Genomic DNA, 26,499 nt, shown 5'->3' on the forward strand with positions numbered 1-26,499 from the left:
TGGTAGAGATTGTTAATTGTCTTCAAATAGTCATTTTTTTTTCTTTTCTTCATTTAGAAATAGAACTCCTTGAGTTTTAGCAGCCATCAGACCTCCCAACTAGAGACTACATTTTCCAGTCGTCTTGTAGCTTGGGTTGGCTATGTCATTACTATAAATTTTGTAAAAATATGTTTTACATATAGCATTTCTTGTTATCCTTTGATTAATTTGGAAAGTAGAAAGCTAAATCTTAGTTATATATATGGTGTTCCACAAAATAATATGTTCCAAGTGTGTAGCTTTCTGATGAAGTGGCTTAATACAGGGTAACACCAACTAAGGTAACCACAGCGAGGAAGTTATGATATCTTTTAGATCAGCGTTTCAAACTGGGTTCTGTAGATGGCAGGACAAAAGAGGGTCTCTACAAATGTTTAATTTTAATTTGCTTTAAATTTGTTTTAATTCATTTATTCATTCATTTTTTTCAACTTTTAGATTCAGGGGGTACATGTGCAGGTTTGTTACAAGAGTATATTGTGTGATGCTGAAGTTTGGAGTACAGTTGAACCCATCACCCAGCTAGTGAGCATGATACTGAGTAGGTAATTTTTAAGCCTTTGTCCCCCGCACCCTTCCCCCTCTTGTAGTCCTCACTGTCTATTGTTCCCATCTTTATGTCCATGTGTACCCAATGTTTAGCTCCCACTTATAAGAGAACAAGCAGTATTTGGCTTTCTGTTTCTACATTAGTTTGCTTAGGATAATGACCACCAGGTACATCCATGTGGCTGCAAAGGATCAGGTTTCATTCTTTTTTGGGCTGCATAGTACTCCATGGTGTATATGTACCACATGGTTTAAATATTTTTTAAACAATATTTTAAACCACTTTAAAAAAGCAACTGTTATAAAATATGTTACCGACATCTCTATTTTAGTGATGACAATTCTGAGGATGCAGTATGACAGCTGCTATTATTTGAGATTAATTTCTTGTGTGATTTAGGATTATTTTAATATTTGCCACAACAACAAAATACGAGGACAGATTGGATAGTAAGGCTGGTGTGGCTACAGCTGACAACTATAACCACTAATTTAAAGATTTGAGGAGTCCATCTGAACAACGTCATTTTCTTTAAATGTGAACTAAACTTATATTAATAAAACACTATTTTATGTATTAGAGTTGAGTGCAGAATTTTATTTGACAAGAGGGTTTATTACTAAACGAAATTTGAAATCTATTTAGATTTTCCCTGTAGAATAGCAGTTGTCTGCACTGGGTTTTGGACAGGAATCATCAGGCAGATAATTTCCCATTTAGATGGATAGCCAGTGTCTGATAAAAGGGCACTTTGCCGTTGACTGAAAGAAGATCAATATACTCTATACATGGAGCATGGACAGTGAAGTTGCTGGTCAGAGCCTAATTTATATTCAAGGGTTAGTGAAGGGCTACCCCACGTTGCTGCATTTGGGCACAGAAGTAAGGAAAACTTTTCTTATATTAACTCTGGATCTCCTCAGGTGCTAAACAGAGTCTTGTTTGAAGGCTGAGAGTTTTTTGTCTTAAAGATAGAAGAATATCCTTCCTTGAATATTTTTGAGGGCACAAATGGTTAAACACCTACATTTATCACTATAACCTTAACATTAATCAATAAATATCAGTTTCTTTGGATGAGATTGTGTCTTGATCATTCCTCTAAAACTATGTCTTTATAGAGCAGCAGTTTTTACCATTATCTGGAAGCTTGTTAGGAATGTAGAATGTTAGGCACTACCCCAGACCTATTACATCTGAATCTGTGTTTTTAAAAGATGCCCAGGTGATTCATAAGCATATTACCTTTTGAGAAACACTTCATAGCAAAGGGAACTCTGAGGCAATTCATTTAATTAATTAGTTGAATAGAGATTTAAAAAATATTGTCGCCTTGGATGACCCAATTCACAGTTTGGGTTTAATTATCAATATTTAAATGTTTTCCGGTCAATATCTGCCTAATAATATGAGCTTTTCTATAGCTAGGAGCACAGTCTACTATAGAATTTGGTTATGGAAATTTCAGAATTTCAATGGGCTTTGTGTACCTTGCTCTGAATTGTACCTTGCTCTGAATTGTACCTTGCTCTGAATTGTACCTTGCTCTGAATTGTGTGTGGTATTGAAACATCTGCAACTGGAATGTCAGGCAGTATTCTTGTCTGTTGTATTAACCACGACAACCCATCTTTTATGGTGTTCAGATTGTCAGTAATTTTGAACAATTAATAACTGATATCTTGTATCATTAAAACTGAAAGTTTTCAAAATATTCTAACATGCATTATCTTATTTAGACTTCACTGTAACTCTGTGTGGTAGTTTTCTAAAATCCCCATTATAGAAGTAAAGAATCTGTCCAAGGATGATGGATTATACTGATCACAGAGAGTAAATGGTAGAGGGCCTGGGCTTGAATTCAGGTTACCTGACTTCTAATTTAATACTTTCTTCACCACACAATTTTTCTTCTCTTCTTGTGGATTTTGTTTATCTCGGAATTTTCTTAAATACCATGTTATCCAGTATACAGGAGGCAATGGCATATAACTCAAAGAAATTGATCTTTTAATATAAACTGTATCTGTGTTCTGCCCTAACTCTAGCCAAGAAGAAAGCTTTACTAAGTTTAAAGTTGCCTGTGCTCAATTCAATTATAATCTGCCCTTAAACTTAATAATTCTAGGATCTTAAAGCAAAATATACAACCTTTTCTTTATGATTTTTGTTTATAGATTCCTACTTGAAGAAGAATGAGGTAGCACTCATTTCAGATTTATTATCATTTTAAACAAGAAGCTTCCTCCTAGTTACAGGGATATTCATGAAAATATTATAAATAATGGCTATTTGTAGCACTTGAAGGGCTTTATTAATAAGTTATGTCAAGCCATCTAATGCATTCTCCTTGGAGTTATTATTCACCAACACTTTATAGATTAGATATCTGTTTTTATATTGCTTTTGAAATGTGGTAGGATTTTTATATTCAGGAAAATATTCTTTTGTTTCTCTGTTCAGTTTATTTGATGGTATGATTTACTCAGTTTAGGTATCATTTCCATGTAAAATTTACACATTGGAATTCGTAGTTATTATAAAATAATTATCTCTGTGGCTTCAAAACTGCCCTTTTGATTTCTAGGATCACTCATTTACTTTCTTCTTATTGTAAACAATCACATATATTATTTGTATCTGGCTAATTGTTTATCATAACTTGATTTTGGTTCTTCAACTACGGTATTTGTTTGCAGCTCCAGAAAATATATACACTATATTCTAAGTGTCTAAGACTATTTTTCTTGGGATAATTAACTTGTCTTGATTAGTTATAAAATAAGTGGACTTCAAATTTAGGATATTTCACTCTACCTTTGCATCCTCTCTTGATTTGCCTTCAGGATATTGCTAGTGGAATGTCCTACTCCCAACTGAGGTTTTGTGGCTTGAAAATAAGGTTCAGTTTGTCTTCCTTACCAAATAGGCACCCTTTCTGACTACCCAGACTCACCATCTTTACAAGATCTCAGGGCTTCAGCTTTGCTGTGATTTGGTGCTCCTTTCCCCCTTTGCATCCTGCATTCAGTTTGTGGCCAGCTTTGGTTCTGGAGGCTGAATTCTGTCTATGCCCTTTGTCCCCAAATTATATGTTGAATTCGTAACTCCCTCTACCTCAGAATGTGACTGTATTTTGAGACCCCATCTTTAAAGAGGCAACTGAGGTTAAATGAGACCATCAGGGTGGGCACTAATCCAATATGACTGGTGTCCTAATGAGAAGAGGAAATGAGGACACAGACGTACACAGAGGGAAGACCATGTGAAGATGTTCTTCTAGACAGGAGAAGATGGCCATCGATAAGCCAAGGAGACAAGCCCTCAGGAAAAACTAATGTAGCTGATATCTTGATCTTGGACTTCTAGCCTCCAAAACTAGAGGAAATACATTTCTGCTGTTTAAGCTGCCCAGGCTGTGATGCTATGTCATGGGAGCTGTAGCAGACTAGTACACTTGGCAGTTCTCTGTAGGGTCTCTTGAATTTGGACCAGCTGAAGAGTATATTTTGATTATTTATTATCACTTTATTTGTAGATTATCTAAAACAGCACTATATTTTACCTACTTTGGCCTAATTGAGAGATCAGTTATTTTGGAAAAAAAATTATTTGTTCTGTGATTCTCAATTTAGAGTAACCTCCTTGAGGAACTCATTCTTTAGGGTCCTTTGCACTAAGTGCTTGCCCCAATTACAGCACTTTATCACACTTATCACACTAATTACAATTGTATATTTTATCACTTCTCTGTCCTACCCACTAACTTGTAAATGCCTAAGGTCAGAGATTGATTTTTAAACATTATTCTATTCATACCACTTAGCATAGTGCCTGACACGAAGAATGTGCTCAATAAATATTTATGAATAAATTACTCTGTGTTAGTATCAGTCAGGATGCTGAGATTTTTGCAGTAACAATCTCCAAGTATCAATGTCTTAAAACATCAAAAATTTCTTTCTTGCTTATGATACATATCATTGTGGTTGTGCTGGAGGCTCTCTCTGTGTTATCCTCACTGCTGGGTCTAGGTTCTGGGAGCAGCCCACCACTTAGGGTATTGCCTGTCACTGTGGCAGAGGAAAAAGAAGAGCATGGTGAGTCTTGTAGCAGCTCATAAGTCTTCGGCAGATATCATTTCTGGTCATATATCCTTGATCAGAGCAATTCACATAGCCACATATGATGCCATTGAGGGGAGGGAATTGCCATCCTATCACTGCCAGGACATTGCCAGGAGTAGAGAAAAGCCAGAGATATTTGTGAACAGCATTAGTGACTGTCAAAACTCCCATACGTGGCATATTGTTTCATTTATGATTTGCTCTTTTAATTTGCTTTTTTTTTTTTTTTTTGATACAGAGTCTCACTCTGTCACCTAGGCTGGAGTGCAGTGGCACAGTCTTGGCTCACTGCAACCTCTGCCTCCCGTGTTTAAGGGATTCTTGTGCCTTAACCTCATAAATGTATTAGTGTCTGTGGTATTCATGGATTTAATCTCTGGTTGGCATAGAAGTGCATGTGGGTTATTACTACGTAACTGCTTCATTATTTAATATAAAGTTCTTACAAAAGAGCCAACTATGTGTGATCTCAAATTACTGTTTTTTTCTGTCAAAACACAGCTTCTCCCAATATAGATGACCCTGATGCTGTTGAGAAACCTGAAAATATTATACCCTTTCTAAGCAAGCCAGGATAATATGAATCTATAGTGAATCATTCACCATTATCAAGTGGGATTTATTCCTGGGATGCACAAGGATGGTTCAACATAAGCAAATCAAGAACTGTGATATATCACATTAACAGAATGAAGGACAAAACCGTATGATCATCTCAATAGATGCAGAAAAAGCATTTGACAAAATTCAACATCCTTTTATGATTAAAGCTCTCAAAAAAATTAGGCACAGAAAGAATGCACCTCAACACATAATAAAGGCCATATATAAAAAGCCCGTACTAAGATCATACTCAGTAGTGAAGAGTTGAAAGCTTTCTCTCTAATATCAGAAATAATATGAGGATGTTCACTCATACCATTTCTATTCAATATAGTCCTTGTCCAGAGCAATTATGCAAGAAAAAGAAAAGGCATCCAAATAGGAAAGGGAGAAGTGAAATTGTTTGTTAGCTTATGACGTGATCTTATGCATAGAAAACCCTGAAGACTCCACCAAAAACTGTTGTAACTGATAAACAAATTCAGTAAAGTCTCAGGGTACAAAATCAATACACAAAATTCAATAGTATTTCTTTAGTAACAACGAGCTATCTGAAAAGGAAATTAAGAAATCAGTCCCATACACAGTAGTATAAAAAAAAACAATAAATTTAATCAAGGAGGTGAAAGATCTGTGTACTAAAAACTATAAAACATTAAGGAATTAAAAGTTATACAAATAAATAGAGAAATATTCTGTGTTTATGGGTGGGAAGAATTAATATTATTAAAATGCTCACACCACTGAAAGTGATCTACAGAGTTAATGTAATGCCTGTCAAAACTGCAATGTCATTTTTCACAGATCTAGAAAAATAATCTTAAAGTATATATGGAACCACAAAAAACCCTGAGTAGCCAAAGCAGTTTTGAGCAAAAAACCAAAACTAGATGCATCACACTACCTGACATCAAAACCTATTACAAAGCTATAGTTATCAAAGCAGCATGATATTGGAATAAAAACAGACACATCCACCAATGAGCAGAATAGAAAGCCTAGAAATAAACTAATGCATTTACAGTCAATTGATTTTCAACAATGATGCCAAGAATACACATGGAGAAAGGACAGTCTCTGCAATAAATTGTGGTGGAAACATTGGATATCCACATTCAGAAAAATGAAATAGATCTCATGCCATATAAAAAACCAACTCAAAATGAATTAAAGACTTAAACATAAGATGTAAACTGTAAAATTACTAGAAGAAAACATGGAGAAAAGTCGATCACATGGCCAGAGAGATTTCTTCAGTATGACCTCAAAAGCACAGACAACAACAGCAAAGATAAACAAATGAGATTACATCAAACTAAAAAGCTTCCGCATAGCCAAGGAAACAGTTAATGGAGTGAAGAGATAATCCATAGATTGGGAGAAAACATTTGCAAATCAAACGTCTGATAAGGGGCTGATATCCAAAATATGTAAGGAACTCAACTCAATAGCAAGAAAACAACCCAATTGAAAAAAGCAGCGAAGGACCTAAATAGGCGTTTCTCAAAAGAAGATACAAATGACCAACAGATATATGAAAAAACTCTTAGCATCATTGATTGTCAGGGAAATGAAAATCAAACCAAAGGGAGCTATCACCTCCCACCTGTTGGTATGGCTATTGCCAAAAAGATAAAAGATAACAAGTGTTGGAGAGAATGTGGAGGAAAGGGTACCCTTCTACATTGTTGGTGGGAATGTAAATTAATACAGCCATTAGGGAAAAAAGGTATGTTGGTTCCTCAAAAAATTAAAAATAGGATTACCATATGATTCAGCAATCTTATTTCTGGGTGTATATCCAAAGGAATTGACATCAGTGTGTTGAAGAAATATCTGCACTCCCATGTTCATTGTAGCATTATTCATAATAGCTAAATATGAAAGCAACCTAAGTGTCCAACAACAGATGAATGGATAAAGAAAATGTTATACACACACAATCAAAATGGAGTATCATTCAGCCTTAAAAAAGAAGGGAATTCTGTCATTTGCAGCAACATGGATGAACCTGAAGGACATTATGCTAAGTGAAATAAGCCAGGCACAGAAAGACCAGTGCCACATGATCTCACTTATATATGGAATCTAAAAAAGTTGAATTCAGAGCAGTTGTGAATAGAATGGTGATTACCAAAGGTTGGAGGTGGTTGGGGAAATGGGAGCTGTTGATTCAAGAATACAAAATTTTAGTTAGAGAGTAGGAAAAAGATGTAGTAATCTGTTGCATGGAATGGTGACTATAATTAATTACAATGCATTGTATATTTTGAAATGGCTTAAAGATTATATTTAAATCTTTTCACCACAAAAAAATCGGTAAGTATGTGAGGTGATGGAATTTGCTTGATTTAATCATTCATAATGGAAACATATCAAAATATCACATTGTACCACATAAATGCATACAATTATTGTCAACTAAAGCAAAATGTAATTTAAAAATCCACAATGAAAAAAGCATTTGAGTATGCATGTATTTAAAATATGTGCATGGGAAACTAACCTAAAATATTCAAACCAAATGACATTCTGAGAGGAATATTTGTATCATACAAGGTAGACAAAGAGTTATATAACTAGTATGCAGAGATATTTCATAAAATAATAAGAGGAACTACAGTCCATTAGGAAAATGGGTAAAGTATGAACAGATTGTACATGTGCAGGCTCACACACATGTGCATGTACACGCACAGCCAACAAACTAGGGAAAGATGCTAACTCTCAGTGCTGATGGCGATGGGGGAAATGGGCATTCCTAGACACTGTTAGTATAAGTGTAGAATGGTATAAGCCTTTGTGGGTAATGCCTTGGCATGTATTTTAAAATTTTTAATGTTTATATATTTTAACCTAGCCACCCAAGTTTTTGAAATCTATCACCTAGAAAGAAGAGGGAAACTCACTGTAGCACTGTTTATAAAAGCAAAAAATTAGAAGCAAGTTAAATACCTCTCAGTAAGGGAAAAGTGTATACATAAAGTGGAACAGTATGCATATATTAGAAAAAGGAGGAAATAATAATGAAAATAATAAGTAAGATTTATTGAGTGCTTACTATGTTCTAGACACAATTGTAAGTGCTCTTTTGAGAATAGGTTTGAAAATAAGAACAAGATAATATATACATGATATATTATGTAAAAAATAAGGTTTCAGACCAATATGAAAATAAATGCAAGTAAATAAATGTAAGTATAAATGTATTATTGTAAAGATCCAAATATTTATATTTTATATATTTCTACATATAGATATGTAAATATAGACATAGTTGTACAAATATAGGAAAAGTTGGGAAGACTACACTGTGAAGTCTTAACAATGATGGGTATTGGATTAGATGGGGGGAGGCTTTTATTTCCTACTTAATTATAGAACCAAGGGATTGTGGGTAATTTTTACTTTTTTGTGTTTTTCAAATAAAAAAAATAAAAACATTTTGATGGTGATGGTGCAGGAATAGTAGTGATTTGCTCCACCATGGTAAACATAGCTTGATCTATGAATGTGGTTGTTGACAGAAAATCTTGGAAGAAGAACACTTCTTTGATGAAGTTGTCAGAGAGAAATGGATGTTCTCCTAAATGGGAAGCCTTAATTCTGTGTGTAATTTATAAGTAAGAAAGCATTTGAATTTTTTTTCCTTTTTTAAAAACTTTTATTTTAACTTCATAGGTACATGTGCAGGATGTGCAGATTTGTTACGTAGGTAAATGCGTGTCATGGGGGTTTGTTACACAGATTATTTCATCACCCAAAAATACACTTTAACAACAGACAATAATTATTTCCCTTACTGAGATTGGCAGCCACTAGGGAAAGGGAAATTTTGGTAGTTACGATTGGGAAGATGAAGGATAGAGAGGTATATTTTGAGAAAGAAAGTATAGATGGGGTAGCAGTTTGGATTATTGTGGTGTCACATGAGGACTCTTATCCCAGGGGTTGGATAAAGCAGGTAGCGGTAAATGCTTTTTGATTACTTTTGCATACCTGTCTTTGGTTCTGTTGGTTGTTTTGCCATGAAAGTAATTTAAAATTCTAGATTAACGATGCCTAAGTTTGAGTATTAGGTCTGATTTGAAGGGATCAAACTTTATTATCAGTGCTTACTTAGCAGTTTAGCTTTATCCAGCCCAGGACTTCCTTAATGTTTCTCTCTTTTCCCTTGTTCCTTCAGAGCCATGGAGAAGAGGAGACAGAGTGTGCAAGGGAATGAAGAAAAGGAACAAGACTATTTTCAAATCACCCATGGCACTATTAGAAAAGTATTTCAGCAAAAGGACTGGCTGATTTTATGATTCCTGTGTCCACCACAGCCCTCTAAGTTTTACATAGGTACCCCACATCTCTCTAGATTTCAGGAAGACTATTATCCTTCGACTTTAGCTTTCTGATGGGTTCACAAAAAACCATTAGTGTGCTATTGGTCCAGCTTTTTTCTGTTGCAAATATGAGAGCTACAGTTCTGAGATGAAACCACAGGTAAGTGTTATGATTTTAAGTAACTGAATACTAAAGTGATGTAGGCAAACTAAATTAAGTACTAAAGAAAACTAGACAGAAGTCTAAAAGATATATGATTAGAAATGATACAGCTCCCAGTATGAGCAACGCAGAAGACGGGTGATTTCTGCATTTCCATCTGAGGTACCAGGTTCATCTCACTAGGCAGTGCCAGACAGTGTGCACAGGACAGTGGGTGCAGGGCACCGTGTGTGAGCCGAAGCAGGGCGAGGCATAGCCTCCCTCTGGAAGTGCAAGGGGTCAGGGAATTCCCTTTCCTAGTCAAAGAAAGGGGTGACAGACGACACCTGGGAAATCGGGTCACTCCCACCCTAATACTGCGCTTTTCTGATGGGCTTAAAAAACGGCGCACCAGGAGATTATATCCCACACATGGCTTGGAGGGTCCTACGCCCACGGAGTCTTGCTGATTGCTAGCACAGCAGTCTGAGATCAAACTGCAAGGCGGCAGTGAGGCTGGGGGAGGGGCGCCTGCCATTGCCCAGGCTTGCTTAGGTAAACAAAGCAGCCAGGAAGCTCCAACTGGGTGGAGCCCACCACAGCTCAAGGAGGCCTGCCTGCCTCTGTAGGCTCCACCTCTGGGGGCAGGGCACAGACAAACAAAAAGACAGCAGTAACCTCTGCAGACTTAAATGTCCCTGTCTGTCAGCTTTGAAGAGAACAGTGGTTCTCCCAGCACACAGCTAGAGATCTGAGAACGGGCAGACTGCCTCCTCAAGTGGGTCCCTGACCCCTGACCCCCGAGCAGCCTAACTGGGAGGCATCCCCCCAGTAGGGGCAGACTGAAACCTCACACGGCCGGGTACTCCTCTGAGACAAAACTTCCAGAGGAACGATCAGACAGCAGCATTTGCGGTTCACGAAAATCCAGTGTTCTGCAGCCACCGCTGCTGGTACCCAGGCAAACAGGGTCTGGAGTGGACCTCTAGCAAACTACAACAGACGTGCAGCTGAGGGTCCTGTCTGTTAGAAGGCAAACTGACAAACAGAAAGGACATCCACACCAAAAACCCATTTGTACATCACCACCATCAAAGACCAAAAGTAGATAAAACGACAAAGATGGGGAAAAAACGGAGCAGAAAAACTGGAAACTCTAAAGAGCAGAGCGCCTCTCCTCCAAAGGAACCCAGCTCCTTACCAGCAATGGAACAAAGCTGGATGGAGAATGACTTTGACGAGTTGAGAGAAGAAGGCTTCAGACGATCAAACTACTCCGAGCTACAGGAGGAAATTCAAACCAAAGGCGAAGAAGTTGAAAACTTTGAAAAAAATTTAGACGAATGTATAACTAGAAGAACCAATACAGAGAAGTGCTTAAAGGAGGTGATGGAGCTGAAAGCCAAGGCTCGAGAACTACCTGAAGAATGCAGAAGCCTAAGGAGCCGATGCGATCAACTGGAAGAAAGGGTATCAGTGATGGAAGATGAAATGAATGAAATGAAGCGAGAAGGGAAGTTTAGAGAAAAAATAATAAAAAGAAAAGAACAAAGCCTCCAAGAAATATGGGACTATGTAAAAAGACCAAATCTACATCTGATTGGTGTACCTGAAAGTGACAGGGAGAATGGAACCAAGTTGGAAAACACTCTGCAGGATATTATCCAGGAGAACTTCCCCAATCTAGCAAGGCAGGCCAACATTCAAATTCAGGAAATACAGAGAACGCCACAAAGATACTCTTTGAGAAGAGCAACTCCAAGGCACATAATTGTCAGATTCACCAAAATTGAAATGAAGGAAAAAATGTTAAGGCAGCTAGAGAGAAAGGTCGGGTTACCCACAAAGGGAAGCCTATCAGACTGACAGCGAATCTCTCGGCAGAAACTCTACAAGCCAGAAGAGAGTGTGGGCCAATATTCAACCTTCTTAAAGAAAAGAATTTTCAACCCAGAATTTCATATCCAGCCAAACTAAGCTTCATAAGTGAAGGAGAAATAAAATACTTTACAGACAAGCAAATGCTGAGAGATTTTGTCACCACCAGGCCTGCCCTAAAAGAGCTCCTGAAGGAAGCACTAAACATGGAAAGGAACAACCGGTACCAGCCACGGCAAAATCATGCCAAATTGTAAAGACCATTGAGGCTAGGAAGAAACTGCATCAACTAACGAGCAAAATAACCAGCTAACATCATAATGACAGGATCAAATTAACAGATAACACTATTAACTTTAAATGTAAATGGACTAAATGCTCCAATTAAAAGACACAGACTGGCAAAATGGATAAAGAGTCAAGACCCATCAGTGTGCTGTATTCAGGAAACCCATCTCATGTGCTGAGACACACATAGGCTCAAAATAAAAGGATGGAGGAAGATCTACCAAGCAAATGGAAAACAAAAAAAGGCAGGTGTTGCAATCCTAGTCTTGGATAAAACAGACTTTAAACCAACAAAGATCAAAAGAGACAAACAAGGCCATTTCATAATGGTAAAGGGATCAATTCAACAAGAAGAACTAACTATCCTAAATATATATGCACCCAATACAGGAGCACCCAGTTTCATAAACCAAGTCCTGAGTGACCTACAAAGAGACTTAGACTCCCACACAATAATAATGGGAGACTTTAACACCCCACTGTCAACATTAGACAGATCAACGAGACAAAAAGTCAACAAGGATACCCAGGAATTGAACTCAGCTCTGCACCAAGCAGACCTAACAGACATCTACAGAACTCTCCACCCCAAATCAACAGAATATACATTTTTTTTCAGCACCACACCACACCTATTCCAAAATTGACCACATACCTGGAAGTAAAGCTCTCCTCAGCAAATGTAAAAGAACAGAAATTATAACAAACTGTCTCTCAGACCACAGTGCAATCAAACTAGAACTCAGGATTAAGAAACTCACTCAAAACTGCTCAACTACATGGAAACTGAACAACCTGCTCCTGAATGACTACTGGGTACATAACGAAAAGAAGGCAGAAATAAACATGTTCTTTGAAACCAATGAGAACAAAGACACAACATACCAGAATCTCTGGGACGCATTCAAAGCAGTGTGTAGAGGGAAATTTATAGCACTAAATGCCCACAAGAGAAAGCAGGAAAGATCCAAAATTGACACCCTAACATCACAATTAAAAGAACTAGAAAAGCAAGAGCAAACACTTTCAAAAGCTAGCAGAAGGCAAGAAATAACTAAAATCAGAGCAGAACTGAAGGAAATAGAGACACAAAAAACCCTTCAAAAAATTAATGAATCCAGGAGCTGGTTTTTTGAAAGGATCAACAAAATTGATAGACCACTAGCAAGACTAATAAAGAAGAAAAGAGAGAAGAATCAAATAGACGCAATAAAAAATGATAAAGGGGATATCACCACTGATCCCACCGAAATACAAACTACCATCAGAGAATACCACAAACACCTCTACGCAAATAAACTAGAAAATCTAGAAGAAATGGATAAATTCCTCGACACATACACCCTCCCAAGACTAAACCAGGAAGAAGTTGAATCTCTGAATAGACCAGTAACAGGCTCTGAAATTGTGGCAATAATCAATAGCTTACCAACGAAAAAGAGTCCAGGACCAGATGGATTCACAGCCGAATTCTACCAGAGGTACAAGGAGGAACTTGTACCATTCCTTCTGAAACTATTCCAATCAATAGAAAAAGAGGGAATCCTCCCTAACTCATTTTATGAGGCCAGCATCATCCTTATACCAAAGCCAGGCAGAGACACAACCAAAAAAGAGAATTTTAGACCAATATCCTTGATGAACATTGATGCAAAAATCCTCAATAAAATACTGGCAAACAGAATCCAGCAGCACATCAAAAAGCTTATCCACCATGATCAAGTGAGCTTCATCCCTGGGATGCAAGGCTGGTTCAATATACGCAAATCAATAAATGTAATCCAGCATATAAACAGAAACAAAGACAAAAACCACACGATTATCTCAATAGATGCAGAAAAGGCCTTTGACGAAATTCAACAACCCTTCATGCTAAAAAGTCTCAATAAATTAGGTATTGATGGGACGTATTTCAAAATAATAAGAGCTATCTATGACAAACCCACAGCCAATATCATACTGAATGGACAAAAACTGGAAGCATTCCCTTTGAAAACTGCCACAAGACAGGGATGCCCTCTCTCACCACTCCTATTCAACATAGTGTTGGAAGTTCTGGCCAGGGCAATCAGGCAGGAGAAGGAAATAAAGGGTATTGAATTAGGAAAAGAGGACATCAAATTGTCCCTGTTTGCAGATGACATGATTGTATATCTAGAAAACCCCATTGTCTCAGCCCAAAATCTCCTTAAGCTGATAAGCAACTTCAGCAAAGTCTCAGTATACAAAATCAATGTACAAAAATCACAAGCATTCTTATACACCAATAACAGACAAACAGAGAGCCAAATCATGAGTGAACTCCCATTCACAATTGCTTCAAAGAGAATAAAATACCTTGGAATCCAACTTACAAGGGACGTGAAGTACCTCTTCAAGGAGAACTACAAACCACTGCTCAATGAAATAAAAGAGGATACAAACAAATGGAAGAGCATTCTATGCTCATGGGTAGGAAGAATCAATATTGTGAAAATGGCCATACTGCCCAAGGTAATTTATAGATTCAATGCCATCCCCATCAAGCTACCAATGCCTTTCTTAACAGAATTGGAAAAAACTACTTTAAAGTTCATATGGAACCAAAATGGAAAAAACTACTTTAAAGTTCATATGGAACCAAAATGAGCTGACATTGCCAAGTCAATCCTAAGCCAAAAGAACAAAGCTGGAGGCATCACGCTACCTGACTTCAAACTATACTACAAGGCTACAGTAACCAAAGCAGCATGGTACTGGTACCAAAACAGAGATATAGATCAACGGAACAGAACAGAGCCCTCAGAAATAACGCCGCATATCTACAACTATCTGATCTTTGACAATCCTGAGAAAAATAAGCAATGGGGAATGGATTCCCTATTTAATAAATGGTGCTGGGAAACCTGGCTAGCCATATGTAGAAAGCTGAAACTGGATCCCTTCCTTACACCTTATACAAAAATTAATTCAAGATGGATTAAAGACTTAAACGTTAGACCTAAAACCATAAAAACCCTAGAAGAAAACCTAGGCAATACCATTCAGGACATAGGCATGGGCAAGGACTTCATGTCTAAAACACCAAAAGCAATGGCAACAAAAGCCAAAATTGACAAATGGGATCTAATTAAACTAAAGAGCTTCTGCACAGCAAAATAAACTACCATCAGAGTGAACAGGCAACCTACAAAACGGGAGAAAATTTTTGCAAACTACTAATCTGACGAAGGGCTAATATCCAGAATCTACAATGAACTCCAACAAATTTACAAGAAAAAAACAAACAACCCCATCAAAAAGTGGGTGAAGGACATGAACAGGCACTTCTCAAAAGAAGACATTTGTGCAGCCAAAAAACACATGAAAAAATGCTCATCATCACTGGCCATCAGAGAAATGCAAATCAAAACCACAATGAGATACCATCTCACACCAGTTAGAACGGCAATCATTAAAAAGTCAGGAAACAACAGGTGCTGGAGAGGATGTGGAGAAATAGGAACACTTTTACACTGTTGGTGGGACTGTAAACTAGTTCAACTCTTGTGGAAGTCAGTGTGGCAATTCCTCAGGGATCTAGAACTAGAAATACCATTTGACCCAGCCATCCCATTACTGGGTATATACCCAAAGGACTATAAATCATGCTGCTATAAAGACACACGCACACATATGTTTATTGCAGCACTATTCCCAATTGCAAAGACTTGGAACCAACCCAAATGTCCAACAATGATAGACTGGATTAAGAAAAGATGGCACATATACACCATGGAATACTATGCAGCCATAAAAAATGATGAGTTCATGTCCTTTGTAGGGACATGGATGATATTGGAAATCGTCATTCTCAGTAAACTATCACAAGAACAAAAAACGAAACACTGCATATTCTCATTCATAGGTCGGAATTGAATAATGAGAACACATGGACACAGGAAGGGGAACATCACACTCTGGGGACTGTTGTGGTGTGGGGGGAGGGGGGAGGGATAGCTTTAGGAGATACACCTAATGCTAAATGACGAGTTAATGGGTGCAGCACACCAGCATGGCACATGTATACATATGTAACTAACCTGCACATTGTGCACATGTACCCTAAAACTTCAAGTATAATAATAATAATATAAAATAAAAAAAAGAAAGGATACTTAAGCAATATAATTAAGAAAACAACATCAGCAAAAAAACTCCACTCAGTTTTAAAAAATGATTTTTGGTCGGGCGCCAAAATCCCAGTACTTTGGGAGCCCGAGGCAGGGAGATCACGAAAGAGATGGAAACCATCCTGGCCAACATGGTGAAACACCGTCTCTACTAAAAATGCAAAAATTAGCTGGGCATCGTGGTGCACGCCTGTAGTCCCAGCTACTCGGGAGGCTAAGGCAGGAGAACCATTTGAACCTGGAAGGTGGAGGTTGCAGTGAGCTGAAATCGTGTCACTGCACTCTAGCCTGGCAACAGAGTGAGACTCTGTCCCCCCCCAAAAAAAGATTTTTAGTTATTTGCCAATATCTATGGAGCATTTACTAAGTACAACATACCTTATTAAATGATTTGCCTACCTTTTAAAATGGAGTCTTTTCAGCAACGCTCTGAAGTTCTCTTATTATTCCATTATGAGGAAGCTGAAGCACAAAGTATTTGAGTGACTTGCCCAAGGTCATACAACTAACAAATGTTGTAACTGAGACTCCAGTACAGGAAATCTGATTCCATAGTGTGTCTTTATTATATTAATAAAGTGAGGCTATCACTTTTTCAGATATTAAAAGGAATCCAATTGAACAAAGAAAGAACATGCTGTAAGAAATAGTTCAATAGCGGAAGATCCTTTAATAGTATGTGAAAGGAGAAATATTCTCATATTGATGAAAAGAAGAAAAGAAAAGGAAAACCTGTGAGGATTTTAGAGCACCCTGACCATCTGACCCAGGCAGACACTTCTAAGAGCTGCATGGAACTGTATTTAAGATCGACAGGAATAAAACTGTCCATCTTATCTTACTTTTCTTTTACATACCCTTGGACTTCTCTCTATTATTCATTGGCAACTCCAGCTCTTGAACTCTGAAAATTCCACCGATGCCATTTGAGCATTGAGAAAAGATACTTTTCATTTTAAGTTACATCTTCCTACTGTTTGTAGATGTTATGTGTATTCCATTGCTAAGGAATCATTGTCTCTGCCTGAGGAAAAAGACAGTTTAAAAATAACTTGTGTTGTGATTAGAAAAGTCTTTGTATCAAGATACCTGAAAGAGAGAGAATGCACAGGCACCTGTATAACACATGATGGGTGATAGTTTTCAACTGTGCTTGGCGGGGAAACATTTTGTTTTGTATAGAAATAAAGTGTAGACAAGAAAAAAAGTGGTATGTTAATGTGAGGCATATTGGAATGTATTTAAGTATATCTGTTGTTAACAAACAGGATAAATCCACTAAATAGATAACATATGAAATTTACAGGCTGCAGGTGGCCATGGGTCCTCTTTTTCACCTGTTAGTGATGGTGGTGGAGGGGAAGGACAGCATAGGGGAGTAAGGGAAATAGTATTTCCACCAGGAGAATTTTGAACCTGACATGTAAGAAAACACTGTATTTTCTATTCATACCAGTTATGCTTCATACAGATATTGGGTGATTGTGAAGTTATTGTAAGTCCCTACTATGGTGTTGACTCTATACACTTTACCATATGCCCAGTGTGGGGTGTGTTTGGATGTCTTAGTGTGAGTCCAAGAATTCCAGGGAATTCAAGATATTTTGCAGCATCATTCTTTATTTCAAAGTCTAGTCTAGACTTTTAAATATTTGAATATATTGGACTGTAAACAAAACAACATCTTGTTGAAAAGAACAACCATCTCCATGCAGCCTGAATGGATGGAAGCAGTATTATCTTTAGTCTAAATCTGAAACAAAATCTTTAGTCCAAATCTGAAACAAAATCTGCTTCACCAAACTTTCTTGTAGACAAGCAGACTGCTTTGTTTGAAAATGTGAGATTGGAAAATCTGGTTGGAAGTTTTACCTTAAAATTTTTTCTTCCTATGGGGAGGGCATGGGCTCTCCGGTAACTCTTTGTTCTGGCAGCAGGAGGAAGGACATGGTGCTGGTGTCCCGGCTGGAGGAGCCAAGGGTTACCCGGTACCTTTTATTTTCACATTAAAACACTATAGAGAAAAGGATCTGGCTCTCCACCTTTTAATATTGCTCAGTCATTTCTTTATACTTTGTGCTTCAGTGAGCACAGTATGTGGTTTGCTAGGGAAGCTATTAAAAAGAAAACCCTTCAGTTTTATGGATTTTGGCGAAATCTATAGTCAATGCATGTTTTTTAATTCCTTCACAACTACTCTAATTCTCTAAACCTTGGTGAGGGCATGCTAAAAAATTGGCTCATAATTTGTAATTTAACAAGTGACAGAATATTTTGACATTAGCAAATGAAGGGAAATGTTTTATATAACAAACCATGATCGTGGCTTTCCATTTTGGTCATTTGTACTGAGCAGATTGTCACAATCAAAGCCCTGGCTGTTAGAAGCCTAGGCCAGTTTTGTTGAAACTTTCCGGGTAACTAAGATCATTCAGGCTTGGCCTTGTATTATATTTAGATTAAAGTGGTTATCCCCTCTTTGTGTTTGGAATGCCCACCCCTCTCCCATCTTTCTTTTTGCTCTAACTTACATAAACTTTTTTGCATGTTTATTTATAATTTGTAGCCTATATTCACCTCTGGGTTTTAACTTCTTGCATTTCATTTCTTAAGAGTTGTCCTCAGCATTTCACCATCTCCTAAGTGTTAGTGAGTAAAGGATGGCAAGAAACTTGACAGAGAAGGTGTTAGTGGGTCAGGGAAAAGTCCAGTGTGGAGGCTATAGTCTTATGGGATGGTAGAGGCCATACTTCTGGTGACTGTATTCATCATCCACTTGGATTCTCTCTCACACAGAGTCTGATTTAGCGTAGACAGTGTCATCTTTTAGTTGGCTTAGAAAAGCTTGACCCCAAATGTACTCTGAGAAGTCCTTAAAAATAAATTTGTATTAATCCAGTAATTCTCTAGATAAGAAACTTAAAATTCTGTAGGAAGTATGTGTGACATACAGAAATAAGTGAAATGGATGACAATGAAACTAACATTGCTTTTTAAATCACCATATGTGCATAAAATACACATGCATAAATAAGGCTCACTGGCTGGCTGAGTATGACTCATGTTTTATACTCATTTTGTTTTCTTGCAATAAGAAAGCTTAACTGGGTAATAAAGCTCCCTCTCTTCTGGTCCCTGAGAAACCAACCTCACAGCTGCAGGTCCCATTTTTAGCTAGGACAAATCTCATCTTATTTAACCAATCTTTCCATAAGTGGCTTAGTTGAGGAAGTTATTACTTTCTGTGGTCTAAATTGCCTAACAGAAAGTCATTTTACCTAAATCCTAGGACCCCTGTGGGAAAATCCCAATTGGTTACTGTGCCTGTAAACTAAATAAGGTACTGACTGGCTCCTCCTTTTAAGCAGAACTAGTTTTAAGATCTTCTCTTACATCACCTTAGTTAAACTTGAAAATTTCCTGTTTGTTATAGCGAGAAAAGCAACTCAATTCTCCTATTTCTAAATATTGTTAGAAAGGGTCTGCTGTTGGATACAATTCAATTCCTAGGACTGTTGTGGGGAAATCTGAATGAATATGTTGCATATTGACCTAGAAATATATTGTAAAATGTGATTTATTTGCAAAGAAGCTCTGAAATTCTGTGCTATTCGTGAGATACTGCTCCTTTTGTAAACGTTAAAAGCCACAAATCTTTTTTTCTTGTCAATTCAATTGAATACTTAAGAGGATTGCATAATAATTATCCTTTAAAAAATAGGATTAATATTTAACTGTGTTCAGCAAAATTAATTGGAAGCTTCTGCAGTTCAAGCACAAAAATAGTTGTCCAAGTAAACTGCAAAGGCTCCATGTTGCAAAATTATTTAAGCATATAATAATTATACCTTTCACTTGTGTATGACATTTTACAGATAACTCACTATTAATAAGTATGTATTAAGGTAATTATAAGTACATTCTGCTTTTAATAGTTATAAATAAGCCTTCTGGTTCCCCACAATAGAGCTTATTATTATCCCCTTAATGTGGAAGAGTAAATGGAGGCAAAGATTGAGCATTAATTGTAGGACTGTCATCTATCTAAGCTGATTAGTATATGGTGAAGGGATTAATATCTCTGAATAGATTATAATTTTGATATCTATGACTTATCTCTAATAATGTTCAATTCTTTACCATATCAGCAAAATGGAATCATTTGGAGTTAAAAAAATACCCTTGTAATGGCTTTAAAACACGACCAATCGATTCTCTGATACTCCTTCATTAAGAGGTAGGATCTTTATCCCTTTTCCTTGAATTAGGGCCTTGTGACTGTTTGACTAATAGAACACAATGAAAGTCCCACTGTGCCCATTTCTGGCTTGGGCTTTAAGAAGCTAGCAGCTTCTATTTCCTATCTCTTAGGATCATTGCTCTTGGAACCCAGCTACCATGCCACAAGGAAACCTAAGCAGCCAGTGCAAAACCCCTCATGGGCACCTGCACATAGCTCTAGTTGAACTTCTAGTTGATAGCCAGCTCCCACTTGCCAGCCATATGAGTGAGTCATCCTGAAAGCAGGTCCTCCAGCCCTCCCTCAGCTGAGCTGCCCTTGATGACATTGTGTGGAGCACAGATTAATGATTCCTGTTGATCCCTGCCCAAATTTTAGATTTGTAAGGAAAATAAATGATTACTGTTTTTTAAGCCACTAAGTTTTGAGGTGTCTTTTTTTTTTTTTTTTTCTTTTTGGAGACACAGTCTCACTCTGTTGCCCAGGCTGGAGTGCAGTGGTGTCATCTCAGCCCACTGCAACCTCCGCCTCCTGGGTTCAAGTGATTCTCCTGCCTCAGCTTCCCAAGTAGCTGGGATTACAGGCACCTGCCACCACGCCTGGCTAATTTTTGTATTTCAGTAGAGATGGGGTTTCACCATGTTGGTCAGGCTGGTCCCGAATTCCTGACCTCAAATGATCTGCCCACCTCAGCCTCCCAAAGTGTTGGGATCACAGGCATGAGCCACCGCTCCTGACCCTGAGGTGATTTTTAATGCAACAATAGATAACTGGAGCATGCTCTAAGGAAATGGCAACATTCCTAGCTCTCTTCTCTTCAGTGTCACCAAAGCTAGGTGCTGTTCTACAGTTTAACTCTTGATGCTAATGGCTTGGAAAGAAAGAGAGTGAACACAACAGGTTTCCAGGGGGAGGCTCGGAGTTCTTACTCAATATTGGTGGGACTGTACTTGTTTTAGGATGATGCATCATAGCCTAATCTAATTTACTGAGCATCTACTAAGTGCCAAGCACAGTTGTAGCTCTAACAGGGCCAGCTTTGCTGTTTCTAGTTCTGCTTAGGCTACTAACCCACCATGTGGTCTCGACAGACTATGCTGAGCTAAAGTATCCCATTTCTTTTTCTGTGTAAAATAAGAGGGCTTGGATAAATGTTCTCTCAGGTTCTTCCAGCTCAAACACAATATTATTTATTCCTTATATATTCTGAATATGTATACTTTAAAACTTTAGCTGCTCCACTTGAAAATCTAAGTTTTTATTGTCCTCCTGAAAGGACTCCTTGCTTCATTATCTAATGTTTTTCCCTTTGAAGAGAGTATTTCATTCCTAAGAGGGGTTTAAAAGAAGATTCACCTGGTCTGAACCTGATATTCTCCAAATGACAATTCTCTAACCTAAATTTAAAAACACAAGTAAAAAAGGACTGAGAAGCTGAGATGAGGAAGCTCTGTTGGGCAAGTCAAAATGGGGCCAATAATATTTACTTCACAGGGTTATTAAAAGAGATAACATATGTAAAGCCCATAGTTCAGAGCCTGACGCTTAACAGTCACTCAACAAGGGATGTTCTTATTCTTTTTTTCTTGAGAAACGAGCTAATCATTTGAAATGTAAAATTTTGTTCATGGAGTTGCATAAGATACCCTTCTATTTCTACAACTATTTCTGTAGTCTTAAATGCCCTGCATTAAAAGATTGTTGTTTAATATATTGTACCTCTTTTGCCATCTATTTGTTAAATATTGGCTGCCTGGTTTCTGATTTTGCTGAATTTGACTTTTTTAAAAAAAACCGAATTGTTTTCTTCAAGAATACAAGCCAACATTGTAAAGGATAATTTGCTCTAAGATAGTGCTGAAAGAGATGTGGTATGAAATTTTGTTAAATTTATAAGATAAATTTGGGATATTCTTTTACTGGACAAACTTTTTATTAAGAATATATTGTTTCTTGATACACTAAGTTTTGGGATAAGTTATTAAAACAAATTTGGGAGTGGCTTAGTTGGGTGTTTCTCACTTGGATCTCTCATGAGATTGTAAACAAGATGCTGGCCAGCGCTACAGTCACTTGATAGCTTGTCTCAGGGATTTGCTTCCATTGGTTCATTCATGTTCAGGCAAGTTGGTGCTGGCAATTGTCAGGAGACACCAGTTTCTGGTCATGTGGATCTCTTCATAGGAAGGCTTCAATGTTTTTATGTCATGGCATTTGACTTGCTCTAGGATGAGTGATCTAAGAGACAGGAAGAAGGAACCCACAATGTCTTTTGTGATCTAGGCTTGTAAGTCAAACTCTGCCACAACTGAAATATCTTACTAGTTACACAGATCAGCCTTATTCAGTTTGGGAGGAGACTACACACCAGCTTGAATACCAGGAAGTGAGAATCATTGTGGACGATCTTGGATGATAGTTACTCCCACATCAGGGTTCTTCTGGCTTAGGCTCATTTCTCTTATCTTTCTGTGCATTCTCTGTGAACAAGCCCATTCACATCTATAGATTCACATACCACCTTTATGCCTAATTATTTCCAAATATATAAGTAAGCCCAGATTTCTCTTCTGTTCTTCAGATCCCAATGCATAATACTTATATTTTATCCATTCCCCCAACTGGTATCTACTGAGTAGCCACTAGAAACCCAGCCTTAAACTAGTCTAGACAAATAGGACAGGCCTTCAGCCCTCATGGAACTTACAGTTTAGTGAAGCAGGAAGAAAGCAAACATGTAAATAAAGAAAATATTTACAGCTAGTGGTAAGTTTAGTCAAAGAAATATACTGTTGTAATAATGATGGGGGTGGGGCATGTGATAGAAGAGGAGAGAGTTGGCTACTTTAGATGAAGTGGACAAAGAAGGACTCTTTGAATAAGTGATATTTAAGATGAGACCTGAGAGACAAGATTTGAAAGATCGAAAAGAAACCATTCCAGGCACTGAGAACTAGGCTTTAAGTGCAAGCCCTTACTATAAGTCCAAACATTCACTAATCATCAGATACCCGGTCTAGACATCTAAGTACAGTATTTCTTTTTCATTATGTATCCTTCAGAATACTAGTTCCCAAAAGTTTCTGTAAAAGACTGATTTAATGGGGCTACTGCATATTCTCCCCCTCTCTAGGAGACTAACAATTATGGTGAACAACTAAGTCTGTACAGTGGTGTCAGGGAATCTGTTCCATGGTGTTTACTCAGTGTTTCTAAATAGATTTTACCATAGAACTCTTTTTGTCCCCCTCCGCCCATAAAACATGTATTCCCTCCATTTTGGGAAACTCCATTTCAGGCTGATTTCTCACTCTCCTGATTCTCAAATCCCTTGTGCCTTTATTCCTGGTGCCCTCAGCCATGGTCCAGTAGCATCCATTTCCCTATCCCAGCTTTTCCTTAATCCTACCTGGTTACCATATTCCAATGTATTCTGCTTACTTGCTTTTCCCTGCCACCATTCATTGTGTCTCATCTTTGTTTATGTCTCTTCTGGCCTCCAGGTTTATTGGTAACATTAAATATTTTCATTTTTATGGTCATTCTCTAATATTTGTTATTTTCTGGGTTATATTAATGTCTCAAAACTCTCCTTCTTTATGCCCCAGGGGAGATATTGTCTATAGAAAATTAGAGATGCTTAGCGTTAAATTTAGTTTTAGTTCCTTCTCCATCTCCCAATCAGGCACCCTCTCTACATTAGCCTTACCTGAAAATTTGAGTGCCAGGGAGTTCATCAGCTTAGAGAGAAGCCCCCTTCATTTTTTATAGCTCCAGTTTTTAGGAATTTTTTTTGTTTGTTTTTAAGAGACAGGGTCTTGCTATGTTGCCCAGGTTGGTCTTGAATTCCTGGGCTCAAGGGATTCTCCCACCTCAGCTTCCCAAAATACTGGGATTACAGGTGTGAGCCATAGTGCACAGGCTTCTTTGTTGTATTGAAACCAAACATGCCTCACTATCATTGGTGAACTTACTTTAGTCCTTTTGCGTTAAGTTTTTGTCATGTCTTTCCTATACCTTTTCTTTTTCAGAACAACTCTGTATATGCTATTGTTTTATGACATTTCAATTTTTTTTTACTCATTTTAAACTAGTGTATACAATGAGAAAGCTCTTTTATTAGTTAACAGATGTTAGCAAAACTCATCCTCACAACTTAAAACTTCTTTCTGCCAAAAGAGCATTAAATTTGGTTTGGATTGCAACTGGTGATACCACCATCTATATGGCTAGCAGAAATACTTTAGTGTCCTTGCAAGGCAGTGAGTTGAAGGTGCAGGAGGGAAAGATGGCAGAGGCTGGATCAGGAAATAGAAGTCAGCCACTCATTGTAACTCTTGGAAAATTCTGAATTGGGTAAAGCTTGTTTTGACACTCTTACTTGCTCTTTCTAGACTTCTTTTCCCAATGCATGGATTCCCTTCCTGTTTTTTTCCACTTAATGTGCACAGAATATCTTGCTTTTTTCCTCAGTTAAAACTTGCTTTCAGGAAAGATTTGGTTTCAGCTACTTGTATCTTTGTTGAGAATATAACATACTGTCATTCTCAAGTGTAGGTACACTTTAAGCACAGTATTGGTTAGTTACCCATGTCACTACCTATGGGTTGAAAGGCATTGCTCTCTTGTGTGGAAGGAATTTTAAGCTTCAACAACTATGTGAGAGTGATTTTGGAGGGCTGGAAAAGGGATTTAAATTGGTTTTCCTAAAAGTATACAAATATTTCAGCTGCCTGTTTTCTTGCATTTAAGTCTTGCCTGCAAATTTCCCTAAATATTCTGTTCCCTTAAATAAATTCTGTAATGCATCCTAAGTATTCTCCCAGGCAGTGTTTCTCAAACTTATCAATGAACTTCTGGTATCAAAGGAGAGTGAATGCATAGAGCCCTGGGAACTGAGGGTGTGGCTTTACAGAACAGTGCTCAGAATGAACCTGATTCCTTTGTGAAATTGTTTCCTCTTCTTGCAGACTAAAAATCAATTTAATCCAAAAGATAGATGAAAATGGAGAATTATTGTGAAAGTCTTATCCATATAGGGCAGTAATGAAGGCATAGCATTAATCTAGAGAATAACTAATCCCTTTTGATGAATGGCATGTAAATAAATGCATTCCAAACAGATGTTTTTAGGTATCACATGCCCACCTTTTATTGTTTCGGGGTCACTTCAATACTGAGACATTTTATAAATGAAGCTCTCCTATACAATATAGACTCTCACACACAGAGAGAGAGTAACTCGAAATTCATCACCGAATTCAACCCAAGAGAATATCCTTCTTAACTTGGGATTCTGTGAATACACAACTTAATATTTCATTTTGATATACAGTCAAGGATCCTGAAAAAAGATGAATATAATTTATACAAAGTCACCTTCATGCAAATGGCAATTTTGGATGAAAGTGGGAACGCCCATTTCCTAATCATAGTTTCTTCATTTTTTCCTGGTAGTCCTTGGAGTTCTGATACAAGATGCTAATGGTAAAAATTAATATTGGGTGATAATAAATATATTCTTGTGATTTGTCACTTCCCTTTTCTGCTTTTTGAGATTTTTATGATTGTGACCACTACAAAACTGTCCCTAAGGTTATTTCAGTCTATATTATCTATGCATGTAGGTTGGTACAGTACTATATAATTTTACTGCACCTTTTCAACTGATGACAATTATTATTTAAGACTTTAACTTTATTAAAGTACATCTTAATATGATTAAGACACCATTGTTGAAGACCTGAGCACTTTCAAACTTTTCAATACGTATATATTAAGAGTCTACTCTGGACAGCATACAGTACCTAAAGACAAAATGCTTAAAATGAAAGTTTAAAAAAAAATACAGTTTAAAATTCATGTGATAAAAATGTGTGACTCAAGTGTCCAAAAGAAAACTGCTTATATTTGCAGACTAAAACCTGTGTTATTGTTTCCACTATTTGAATGATGATAATTATTAGCCAACAGTTTAATGAATCAGCAATTAATTAGTGAACACCTGTAATCTGCAAACCTGGGAATCAAGGCTTGGAGAGGTAGTAGGGGTTGTAATCAACATTTAGGAAGCACTGATTATATTTATGTTTTACGTTTTCTGGCTATTTGTTTAAATGATTTGTTTATCTTGATAAGTGACATATT

The 26,499-nt window shown here is 37.3% G+C and overlaps 1 long non-coding RNA gene across 1 annotated transcript; it reads left to right on the forward strand.

Moving 5' to 3' along the window:
* Positions 1–480: 480 nt before the first annotated feature.
* LOC104002016 (uncharacterized) lies at positions 481–17,308 on the forward strand. The gene is made up of 3 exons (XR_010150915.1): positions 481–583; positions 9,509–9,813; positions 16,712–17,308. It is a non-coding gene; the product is annotated as an uncharacterized LOC104002016 (long non-coding RNA).
* Positions 17,309–26,499: the final 9,191 nt, after the last annotated feature.

The sequence above is a fragment of the Pan troglodytes genome, chromosome 15, assembly GCF_028858775.2.
Source record: "Pan troglodytes isolate AG18354 chromosome 15, NHGRI_mPanTro3-v2.0_pri, whole genome shotgun sequence".
Lineage (NCBI taxonomy): Eukaryota > Metazoa > Chordata > Mammalia > Primates > Hominidae > Pan > Pan troglodytes.